Genomic DNA, 12892 nt, shown 5'->3' with positions numbered 1-12892 from the left:
TCTGTCCGCATACACTGACATTCAGAAGGCTCACGGCCAATCTTTAATACATGAACAGTAACATCAGGACCAAGTCTAAAGTACTAAACAGATGAAGCCCAAGATACCAGTTGCCCTAGTTTCAAAGCAGCCACAATTTTTTTATAAATAATTTTCAGAGAACCCTGCCGGTTCCCACCAGCTAAAGAGGAACCCAGGGCATGTCACCACGCGCAGATCAGCGCCATAGCAAAAACACAAAGGGGCTCGATTCAAATCTGGGCTACTGTGATGGCAAAATACACTTACGTCTCTACTTTTGCCTTTCGTCGGATGCTCTATGTGGAAAAAGGAGTTCATAAATTTTAAAGATAGAACAACTTTAGATTTTCATTTTTGATACATAAGAAAGAGACTCGAGCACTCGGCTTTCTTGAGTTTCTAGGGTGAATAAAAGGGGAATTGGACAAAATCTTTTTGACTCAATACTCTGTGGAACAACACTTTATATGTGACTGTCAGATGTATAAGCTCATGTAATTTTCCAAGCTGTTCTCAGAGGTGGGCATGGCTCTTAGTTCCAATCTGGACCAAAAATCTGAGTCAGGCAGTGGATTCTCCTAGGGCCATAAACAGAGGTTAGCTCAAGCCAAAACAGATATTTGGGTACTAAGCTCTTTCCAAAACACAACACTGGCTTTCTGTAATAAATGGCCTGCCCTGATTAATTCAAAGAATTAGAGGTCTTGTCAATCAAATACTAGAATATTGAAAATTCTGTTTTCACTAATTACTTACATGCTGTATTGTATATTAATGAACTTACCTCTGTCTATTCTCCATTTTCTTGACTGAGCAGAACCCTGTATCTTTCATTCATTTTTTACGATTTTGAGATTTCTCTGTATGTCTATGTATTTTATGTATATATTCATATATATTCTCCTATGTCAGTGATTTCAAAGTGGGTACCATAGAGCTCTCTTCATTTCCAGTGTATCTACTCATGCACAAAAAAAATATTTTTTAGAATTACTTCAGGGACCACCATGGATGGTCAGCTATGGGGGGAGTGATGAGGGGAGACTGAACATCCCAACTTTTCTTTTACATGTTGAGATGCATACATACTATATCATACTATATTTAAAGAAGGATCTGTGAAAAGAAAGCAAGAAAAAGAGAAAGAGAAAAGGGAGAAGGGGTGGGAGGAGAAGAAGGGAAAGGAGATAATGTTGACAGTGGGGCAGGAACAAGGAAACGGAAGGAAAAGTGGGAGGTCGGGAGGGAGAGAGGGAGGCAAGAAGGAAGGGAGGAAGGGAAGAAAGCTAAAACAAACAAACAAAAAAACAAACAAAAACAAAAAACATGTCCTAGACCGTGAGAGTGTTAATATTAATGAGAAATTTCAATCTGGAACCAGGATGCATTAATCCTGAGGTCTTCACGAAATGACACTTACTGAGTCAGAAAATGGAATAAAATGGCCATAGTGCCGGATCCTGTCCCATGCAGTTCTGATGATGTCCTGCCTGACACTTTAGGAATATACCTAAACTCTGAATATCTTTTTTTTTTTTTTTTTGACACAAGAGAGAATGTGTGTGTACATGCACAAGTGGAAGTGGGGGGTAAGGAGGGAGGAAGGGGTCGTTGGAAAGGAGCAGAGGGGAAGGGAGAGGGACAAGCCCACTCGGGGATTGATCTCATGACCTTGAGATCATGACCTGAGCCAAAATCAAGAGTTGGATGCTTAACAGACAGAGCCACCCAGGCGCACCCTCCCCACTTTTCCCTGAATATCTTAAAGGTACACCAAGTAAGCTTTTCTTCCTCAGGTGACCAGGATTTACCAAAGGAAAATTCTGTACAGGACTTCAAAGACTGTCCAACTTCCTGGAAGCCCTCCAAAGCTTTCTATAATGCAAATACTAACATAACAAATCTTTCCCATACGCATCTCTGGCATGCTTCGAGAAACTCCGAAGAAGGCTCATTTTTTAAATATAATCTTCCACCAGTGGTAGCTAAAAGAGTGGTTCTCAACCATGGGCAATTATTTTGCTATCCTTCACCTGCCCAGGGACATTAACAATGTCTGAAGATGAGGATCTAATGGGTAGAGGCCAGAAATACTGCCAATAAATATCCTACTTGCACAAAAAAGTCCTCCCAAACAAAGAATGATCCCAGCACGAATATCAATAGTGCTAAGATCGAGAAACTCTAAGAGCACAGAACTGTGAATCTCAGTACTTAAGTCGCTTCTTGAAGTCCTTCTCCCACGTCTGAACTTTGCATTAAATTTATAAAAGATTTCCGCTGTGGTTATTATTGGTTGTAGATGGGACGAGGTGAGGCAGAATAAATTAAGAAATTATGCAATTAGGGTGAAAGTACAGAAACAGAATGATCTTTATCCAGATGGCTCCAGTATTGTCAGCCATTTTGCAGACCATTTGAGACACCTCCCTACGCCATGTTACTGGGTTTTGCACATTTTCTAACTTTAGTTGAATTGAAAATATTTCTTTTGACATTCTCTGGCATTTTTTTTTTTAATGTTTCTGAGATTGACCCATGTGGCTAAATTGATCTAGCATTTCTAATTTCACCAATACGTAGTAACCCATTGTATGAATATCCTTCAGTCTATTTTTCTATTCTACTGCTGTGGATATTTGAGTTTTTTCCAATTTTCTACTGTCAAAAAGTTCTGCTATAAATTTTGTTGTTGGCTTTTAGTGCCCTTAAAAAAAATCAGGTTATATTGAAGTTTATCAATAATGTCAAAAGATTTTTCAAAATAAATGTGTCAATTTACATGCCCACCAGCAGGTCAAGCTTTCTAGTGATCCACGCCTTCACCAGAATTTGATATTGTCTGGCTTTTAAATTTTTTTAAATCTAAAGGAACTGATTTGGTTTTCACTATCATCACTTTGATTAGTAACTAGAATAAGCTTTACTCCCTATATTCATTAGCCATCCTTGATATGGGTTGGTTTTTGTTTTTGTTTTGTTTTGTTTTTTTGATTCATATATTTGCTCTTGTCCTCCTGGATTTTCATGTTTCCATCAGGAATCTTTTTCTTTTTCTGAAGAAAGATAGAGATACAGACTCAGACACAGGGAGAGACATAGTACAGATTTACTGGAAAGGATTTCTTTGATTCGCTTGTCCATTTCTGAATATGTACGTTGTGTACAGAATTATGTTAGCAGTTATTAATTTCATCATTTAAAGTATTTATTCCATTTTCTTCTGGCTTCAGGCATTTATTTTATTTTTTTTAAGATTTTATTTATTGGCAGACAGATATAACAAATAGGCAGAGAGGCAGGCAGAGAGAGGGGGAAGCAGGATCCCTGCTGAGCAGGGAACCCGATGTGGGGCTCGATCCCAGGACCCTGAGATCATGATCTGAGCTGAAGGCAGAGGCTTAACCCACTGAGCCACCCAGGCACCCCCTGGCTTTGGGCACTTAAATTGAAATGTCAGCTATCAGTAGAAGTAATCCTCTCAGAAGATCCTAGGTCATCGTCTTTATGCTTTAAAGAAGCTTGGTTTTGCAGCTTAGTTATCAATAATATACATACTTGGCAATATTATATCTTGACTCAGGAAAAGGTATGTCACTGGGCATAAAGAGAGATATTTCATACTGATGACTCTATTGTCTGCTACTAATACAGTGATTCCAGATTTTGTATGATTTGTTTTGGCATGTTGTATCTTTTTTTCCCCTCCCATTTGCTCTTACTGTATTTAATTTTTATTTTATTTTATTTTAAAGATTTTTAACATTTATTTTAGAGAGGGAGTGTGGCAGAGAAAGGCAGAGGGAGAGAGAAACTCAAGCAGACTCTGCAGTGAGTGCAAACCCACCACAGGGCTCCATCTCACCACCCTGAGATCAGATCTGAGTGGAAACAAAGACTTAGAGAGTCTTGACTAACTGCACCACCCAGGCACCCTGTTTTTATTTTTATTTAAAGTTTTTTTTTCCTGCAGGAAGGATATGATTGAATCTTGCTTTTTTATCCAATCTGATGTTCTCTGTCCCATATTTGGAGAGTCTAGGCCATTTTTTGGTAATGTGATTACGGAAATGTCTGGCTTGGAGGCTCTGTTTTTCTGTTTTCTATTTGTCTCAACTATTCTTCCCTCCTTCCCTGCCTTTCAAATTGAGAACTTCTTACTATTTCATTTTATCTACTATGGTGGAATGAACAAAGTTACTCCAAAGATATCCACATCTTAATCCCCAGGACCCATTAATGGGCCCAAGTGACATAGTAAAAAGGACTTTGCAGGTGTGAGCAATTTAAGGGAATTAAGATGGGGAGATGTTCCTGGATTGTCCAGGTGGGTCCAATATAGTCCCAAGGTATCTTAGTATCTTAATGAATTAATTAAGAAAGGGATGCCAGTAGTAGTAGATGTGATGGTAGAAGCAAGATGTTGGAGGGATGAGAGGAAGGCATCCAAGCCAAGGAGAGTGGTCAGTCACTAGAAGCTGAAAAGGTAAGGAAACATATTTTTCCCTAGGAACTTCTCAGATTAACCAGTCCTGCCAGATTTTTTACTTTATCTCAGAAATACTCATTTTGAGCTTCAGGTCCCCAGAACTAAAAGGGTTTGTGTTGGTTTAAATCACTACGTCTGTAGTCACGTGTCACAGGAGCGATAGGAAACAAATACAGATTTGGGTAGTGGAAGTGGGACAGTGCCATGACATGTACCTAAACATTTGGAAGTGTCTCTGGACTTGGACAATGGGCAAAGATGGAAGGAATTTGGAGGCATGTGATATAGAGGAAGAAACCTAGACTGACTTGAACAGACTATCGGTAGAAATAGGGGTGTTCAGGGCACCTGGGTGGCTCAGTCGGTTAAGCTCTGCCTTTGGCTGTGGTCATAATCCCAGGGTTCTGGGATTGAGCCCCAGGTGGGGTTCCTTGCTCCACAGGGAGCTTGCTTCTTCCTCTCTCTCCCTCTACCTGCCACTCCCCCCTGCGAGTGTTCTCTGGCTCTTGCGTGCCTTCTCTCTGGCAAATAAATAAATAAAATCTTAAAAAAAAAAAAAAAATATATATATATATATATATATATATATATATATATATACACACACATACACACACACACACATATATATATAAAATTTAGCTGAAGATATTTCCAAGCATAATGTTGAAGGTGTAGACTGTTTTTTTCTTGCTGCCTAAAGCAAAACATGAGAGGAAAGGAAAGAAAAAGTTTGAGGGAAGAACCTTTAAGCAAAAAGAAGCCAGGACTTGATGTTTTGGGCAATTCTCAGTCTTCCAGTATGTAAAAGATTCTAAATTAGGAGATTTACTATTAAAAAAAAAAAAAATGCCTGCTCCAAATAGAAAACCAAGAGTCTTTATGAATAACTTTTGCTAGTGCCTTGAAATGATCAAAAGGTCAGAACATTCAGTCACACAAAGGCTTGAGATATAAGAGATAAGGCCTCTCTGAGAGATCCCTTCTGCCATCTTCCCAGAAGCAAGAACTAGAGATGGGATTACCCAGGAGAGATCAGTGGGTACACTGAGTACTTCCCATTGAGTACAAGTGAATTCCCATGACACCTGCATGGGAGATCCACAAGGTATGGCGAATGTATGTCAGTGGACACCCTGCCAGCTTATATGGAAAAAGACAGAAAGAAGGCAAAATGACAGAGAAAAAATGAGACTCCCTCAATTCTGCAGGCAGGAAACAAGCTAATAAAACTACCCAGCGTCAAGCGCGCTCTACCTTCCCTTGGAAAGAGAAGGATGACTCCAAGGGCGGAGCTGTGGGCCCCGAGGGCAGATCCCCAGACTACAGAAGGTAATTCCCAGGCCTTGAAATCTGATGGGGTTTTCCCAGTTGGATTTCAAAATTGCTTGAGATCAGTGACTCCCTTTCTGCTTTAATTTGCTCCCTTTTTGAATGAGAATATCTGTAACTCATCCTGTGTCTAGACCAGCACTGTATTTGGGGGGCCGTCAACTTATTTTCTAGTGTTACAGGTGGAGAGAAGCTTCAACCCCTGAAAGGATTACACCCAAAGTGTTAACCATCGCTAATCTAGATGGTTTAGATGATGAGATTTGGGACTTTTGAGCTGAGGAGACACAGATGAGATTTGAGGCTTGAGTTAATACTGCAGTCGGTTGAGAATTTGGGGGACGTTGGATTAGGTGGTTGCATTTTGCTTGTGGGATGGATTGAATGTGGAGGAGCATAGGAAGTGTGGACTCTGGTGAGCTAACCAGCATAATGTATCAGAGCAGCGAAAATCGTAAATGAAGGTTTCTACTCATTGGATTATTGACTATAAATAACTCTTCATTTTAGGGTTTTAGGAGTTGTTGTCAAATTTATAATATGTACCTTCCAAAAATATGTTGTTCCCTCACATCAAACATAAGAATCTCAAAACAGTATACTTCACTTCCTCCTGCTGGTCCTTGACCTTCTGTTGTATTATATTTTACTTGGAAATGTTATAAATCCCATAATAAATGTTTTTTCTTTAAATAGTCAAGTATCTTTTAAACAAATTTTGAAAATGAGAAGAGTGTTATATATGTGTCGTACACATACCATTTCCATGTTATTTATCTCTTTGTATAGATACATGTTACCACCTAGTATCCTTTTTTTTTTTCTGCCTAAAGAACTTGCTGGAACATTTTTTACAATGCAGAAACACTAGTGTCCAATTCTATCAACCTTAGGCTTTTTTTTTTTAATGGTTTTGTTGCATCTTTATTTAGAAATTTGTTTTTGATCAATAATTCTTGATGGACAGTTTCTTTCGATTGTTTTCGGCATTTTCAAGAAGTTGTCCCAGTGCTTTCTTGTTCATGGATTTCAGGCAAGAAAGCTGCAGTCATTTTATCTGGGTTCCTCTGAGTGTAACATGGCCACGTAGACATCGTTATCCTCAATCAGCATCTTTACCCTCCTTCCAAAATTTTAAATACCTGCACTTTCTCCAGTGTCCAGTATTCCTTATGAATATGATAAAGCTCTTGTGTATTTTAATACTGTTACATGTATTACTTTTACTCCTCATGCCTTTAGTATTGTTGTTTTATGAAGTCAGTATTTATCTACACTGACATGGACATTTCTCATTTTATTTGCATTTATTCTTTCTTGCACCACAGACCTTCCATTTGGGATCATTTTCCTTCTGCTAGAGATATATGGGAATTGTCTCTGGTGAGGTTTTTTTGTGGCACTCTCTCTCACTTTTTATTTGTTTTAAAAGTTTTAGTTGGTCCTTCTTCTTGGAATATATTCCCAATTTTCAGTTATTGACTCTCAGAACATTGAGTATCAAATTTGCCTTCTTCTGTCTTTATTTCTTTTGAGAACTCACTTGTTACAGCAATTGTCATTTCTCTAAAGTGGGTCTATCATTTGTCCCTGGCTGCTTTTAAGATTTTTTTTTTTCTATGTGTAGGGTGTCTGGAATTTTACTTCGATGCATCTGGCTGTGTTTTTATTCTTGAATCTGACCTCGGATTCAATGGTATCTTTGTCCCAGTGCTCTAGTAAAAGAGTCTGAGCATGGGACACACCTATATTAAAGAGTCATGCTTTATTGGAGAGACAGTCCCCCAGAGTAGAAGGAGTAAGGGAAAAACCAGGTGAGGCCGGGAAGGGTGGGAAACAGTGCAAGGTGATGCATCCCTACTCCGGGGATGAATTCATACAGCATCGCAGTGTGAGACACAGCCAGCCTCACACACCACCAGGTGTGTCTGCTGAGCTACTCGGGACATCTCCAGAACAGCTATTTTTTTTTTTCCCTGCAAACAGTGCCTCGGAAAGTTCGGTGGAGGGAAGAGGAGACAAAGCATAATTGTAAAGATTGCTCCCAGTTCTTATATCTGATTAGTCCGAGTTTGTAGGTTAAATCATCTGGCGCCTTTGGTAATAGCTTAAAAAGTCAGCTCCTGGGGCTTCTGTTGGGGGGGATGGGCGGGGGGCTCAGTCTGTTAAACCTCTGACTCTTGATTTCAGCTCAGGTCGTGATCTCAGAGTTGTAAGATCGAGCCCTTACTGGGCATGGAGACTGCTTGGGATTCTCTCCCTCTTCTCTGGCCCTCCCCCCACCTCTCTGTCTGTCTGTCTGTCTGTCTCTCTCTCTCTAAAAAAACAAAAGGCCTGCTTTCCCATTCTACAGAATAGCAGTTCATACAAGTCAAAAGTGGCAGAGAGAAGAGTCTCTAAAATCAGTCTGGTTGGGCAGTGTCTACCAAACGTGAGGGGCTTATCATCTCAAGCAAGCAGCCAATAATGCAGGCAGTACCTCCCTCGGTCTACCCAGTCTCCATCTGCTGTCCACGTGGCTGAGGCAGAGCAGAGACGGGGCCCAAGGTGACAGATAAGGCTGCGAGTATCCAGGGAAATACATAAGGTGTTTCCAGTATTACGGGACTTCTGCTGTAGGTGGTGTGTTATTCCTTAATTCTAGAAGTTTCTTAACTATTATGACTTCAAATATTGCCCCTGTCTCTTTTATCTCTTTCTCTCTTCCCCTTCTGGAATGCCAATAAAAAGTTATTATTTTCCTCTTTGCTCAGTACTGCCTTCTGGATAATTTCCCTTCATTCCGACTTCCTGTTCACGGTTTTTCTCTTTACCAAAATAAATTTCTATCAAATATTTTTGTTGAGTTTTTTATATTAATTATGATATTTTTCATTTCTTGAAGTCCCACTGGGTTCTTTGTACAATCTGCTTGGTCATTATTCATACTTCTGATTTTTACTAAAGCTAATTGGTACTAATACAGCCAATCCCCTTTTGATTTGTTTAATTACATTATATGCATTTAGTTTATATTAGGAATTCTCATATTCTGACATCTTTCTGTAGATAATTTTTCTCTTTGTTTTATTTTTGCCTCTCACTTATGGTGCATTGGTGGGGGTAGAGGGAGGTCATAATTTTTGCCTGAAAGCTCATGTTTCTTAGAATTTATAAATTCTTTGAGGCTTGAGATAAATTTATGTGTTTTTATACAGAGGATTGTACTTACTTCTCAAAGGAACCTGGGACAGTCCACACCCAAGACTTTGAGGTCCTTTTTTCCTTAGGGGTTTTTGGACCAACAAACATACAGATTTGTGTTGCAATCCTGTAGTGTAGGTGATGTCTTGTAGTAATAAATTCTTAAAGACTTTTTTTTTCTTCTAGCCCAAGTTTTGATCCTGTGCTCTTCATTTCAGAACTATTGGTGGAGGAGTGTTAGGTTTATTTCCAGCTTATTAAATTGAGAGTATATACTTTGCCAACTTTAGGAGGATTCTTTTCAACTTTTCCCCATTGTAAGGCCCCGAGTTTTGTCTGATATCCCTCAAGCCAACAAACAACCATAAAAACTAAAACTTCAGTTTAGCTGTGCCCTCAAGGTATGAGCCGTCTCCCCTGTTTATCTTTTGACTGGAGCATTCTGTACTTTTTTGTCAAATGATTGAGACACTTCAGAAAATTCTTTTAATTTTTCTTCAGCATGTTTAACTGTTTTCAGCCAGAAAGCAAGCAAGTCAGAGCTCCTAGAATGTTTCATCCTGGGAACTGGAAATATCTATATATATATAGAGAGAGAGAGAGAGGTTAGACCATTTCAAGCGTGAGAGTAAGGATATCTCCTAGATTCTGCAAGAGGAATTTCTAATCCAGTGTTTCTACCACTTAGGTCATCATGGAATTTAGAAAACATTTTTTTTTTCTTTCTTAACTCGATATAGAACAATGAGGCTCGAAAAGGGCAAGTTACTTTTTTAAAGGTGAATAAAAAGAACATGTTGGAAAAAGCCAAGGTGGTAAAATGGAAAATCCCAGGGTAACCTCCAGACACACGCATATCCACCCAATAAGAAACAATTGTTCACCTGCAAATTACATTTTCTCAACTTGCTTAATGATTTCCTATGAACGAATCACCACAACCTAGTTTTGCAAGGGCACAATGGATGCCCGCATTGCATCCGAGTGAGTCATTCCTGCGCAATGCAGGCAAAGGGTTTGAAGTTAAAACACCATGACCAACAACAGCTCAAAACGAGTTTAATTACAAGAATCTGTTTACCCTAAAGATTCTGCCCCAATGTCCGTAAAGTAAATGAAGTTCTTTTCTCTTTATGTATCTATACCTAGGAAAGTTGGCAGTGTCTGAGGTGGTATTTTATAACCTGTGCTTATCAAAGAAGATATTGCAAAATTATCCTAATATAACCTATTAAATCTTAGTAAGCTCTGTATTTTGTATAATACTTCAGGAAAATGTAAACCCACAATAAGTAATAATGTGTAAAATGCCATTTAAATGATTTTATTGTCGGTAGTAATGTAACTTACACCTAAATATACTGTGCCTCAGTGGATAATGAAGTTCCCCCACATAATTAGATTATTTCATGGATACAATAAAAATCAACAAATTTCATGGCTATAATAAAATCATTGCAGAGAAGTAGGACTCAGACACTACCCATGTTAATAGGCATTAATGCTTTTAGCTCAGTTGACATTGACCGGTGCGTCAAGTCTACACAGAGCTCACTTAGCTTGCTAAATTTATATCTTGGGGAAACCATCCCAAACCCTTCAGAATGTGCCCCAGTTTTGCCATCTTTGTGGTTGAGTGGTTTTATTTGTTGCTCACAAAATACTAGTTATTTGGATCAGAATTTTTATTTCAAATCACAGCACAGAAAATATTGCCAAACTTGCAATTAAATTGAAATGGAACATAGTATTGGAACTGAAGAGAAAAAAAAATGAGTGGATTCAGATTCCTCATTTTACTGAGAAGTTCATAAAAGTCCACAGTTTCAAAGTTAGTAAGGGCCAGAATTAGAACCCAAGATTTTTTGGTTCTCAGAGCTCACTATTCCATAAACCACATCATGTCATCCCCCATTCAGAATCACATTGTCTAAACCTACTGTTGATTTCACCTGTGCTTATGAATGATGATTTTTCCACAGAGATACAAAGTTTAAGCCAAAAGTGAGGCGTGATTATCAGTGCTCTTTGCTTTAAGCTTCACCTGAATTCTGGACAGCCTGAGAACTTGAAGCATTCACCTTAAATATCTACTTTGTATTATTGCTGAAACAAACTGCTACAGGCTTTGTGAACTTATAGGCAGCAAATGGCGTGAGTGGAGAATGAATTCAGTCCTCCTTCATCGCTTCAAATGTCAACCAAAAATCCCCTTACATACATTTTTACACGAATCAGACAGAAAGACAGCACTAACCCTTATCCAGAAGCCACACTGGGAAAATTACAATTTTTATGAAAATTCATGGAATCAAAGAACATCGAAAGGACTTTGAGATGATCTAGCAAACTTAACTTGCTTCGTTTTATGGAGGAGGAGACAAAGGGGCAAAAAGGTTAAGGCTGTTGCCCAGAGACATGCAGTTAGTTACTACTGGTATTGCAGTTAAAGGTCACATCCCTATCTGGCCACTGGTTGTTCATTCTTTTGTTTTCAGAGACAGTGAAGGCATCCAGTCATGTGATTCTACATCCCCTTCAGTCATTCTTTGGAATGCTGCGTGTCCTTTCTGCCTTAAACGATGAGGTGATTGTCCTGTTTTTCCATTCCAGTACCTAGTTGACATGAGTGGTATGCTTAGGGCCTCAGACGCTTTCTTATTTCTTTTCCTTTTCTAGTGCCAGTATCTATAAGCAAAGAGTTACATTTGTAACGTTTCAACACCGAGGAGTACTCTTCAGTCTGCATATCCCCCAGAAAAGAAGCTCAAGCAGCGCTCCTTCCGCTTATGAACATGAAATAAAACACATCCAGAGGGGCAGCTCAGTCTGTTAATCTGCCTTCATCTCAGGTCATGATCCCAGGGTCCTGGGATGGAGCCCTGCATCAGGCTCCCTGCTCAGTGGAGAGCCTGCTTCTCCCTCCCCCTGCAGCTCCACCTGTTTGTGCTCTCTCTCTGTGTGTCAAATGAGTAAATAAAATTTTTAAAAAACAAAACACACACATACACACACACATCCAGAAATTTTCTTTATATTCATGTAAAAATGCTTGCAAAGTGTTTTCCCCTTCCTACCGTGTCTGTCCCACCTGATTTTAAATTTTTTACTCAACTGAGCAAATTCCCATATTCTTAGATTCAGCTTGCTCTGAAGTCTTCATTGCCTCGTCAAAACACAATGCTAGTTGATTTTACACTTTGTTTTTGAATACATTGAACTACAGAACAGGAGACTATCTTTAAATTTCCTTATGAGTAATGATTTGAAAAATTAACAAAATTTAAATGTACACTGACAATTACAGTAGTCACACTCTTATAACCACAGCTGTTATGTTAGTTGTCTTCTCTCCAACTTCCTTTCTTAAACATTACGGAAAGTCAGTAAATGTTTCTTTAAGTATAATTGGATATATAATATTATATTGCATGCGATCGTTCAGAAACATATCTAGTAAGGAAAGTTGCATAAAACAATTTAGACCCAATGAATAAAAAGTCAGGATTACTAGAAAAAATGAAAGCATTACAATGAAAGAAAGATCATGGGATTTTAAGGCAAAAACCATTATTTGATCCTAGAATTTTGATTCTGGAAGCAATAGTTCAGGGGCTTATATGAGTTTCCCAGGGGCTGTTAAACCCAGACAATGAATTTATCTTTCTAAATTTTCTACTTTTCACTTTTGGAATTTTTATTTCATTTTTTAGATAGTTTTTATGTTTCTATGAGAGCCCACATCTGTTCATCCATTGTGATCATTTTTTTTTCCTTTAATTCCTTAAAAGTCCTTTATGCTAAACCTCATATCTTGGTCTTCTCATCTATTTCTTTTGACTAATTTTTCTCTGGAATATAGATTGT

Source organism: Lutra lutra, chromosome 8 (assembly GCF_902655055.1).
Source record: "Lutra lutra chromosome 8, mLutLut1.2, whole genome shotgun sequence".
Classification (NCBI taxonomy): Eukaryota; Metazoa; Chordata; class Mammalia; order Carnivora; family Mustelidae; genus Lutra; species Lutra lutra.
This window is presented reverse-complemented; position numbering follows the sequence as displayed.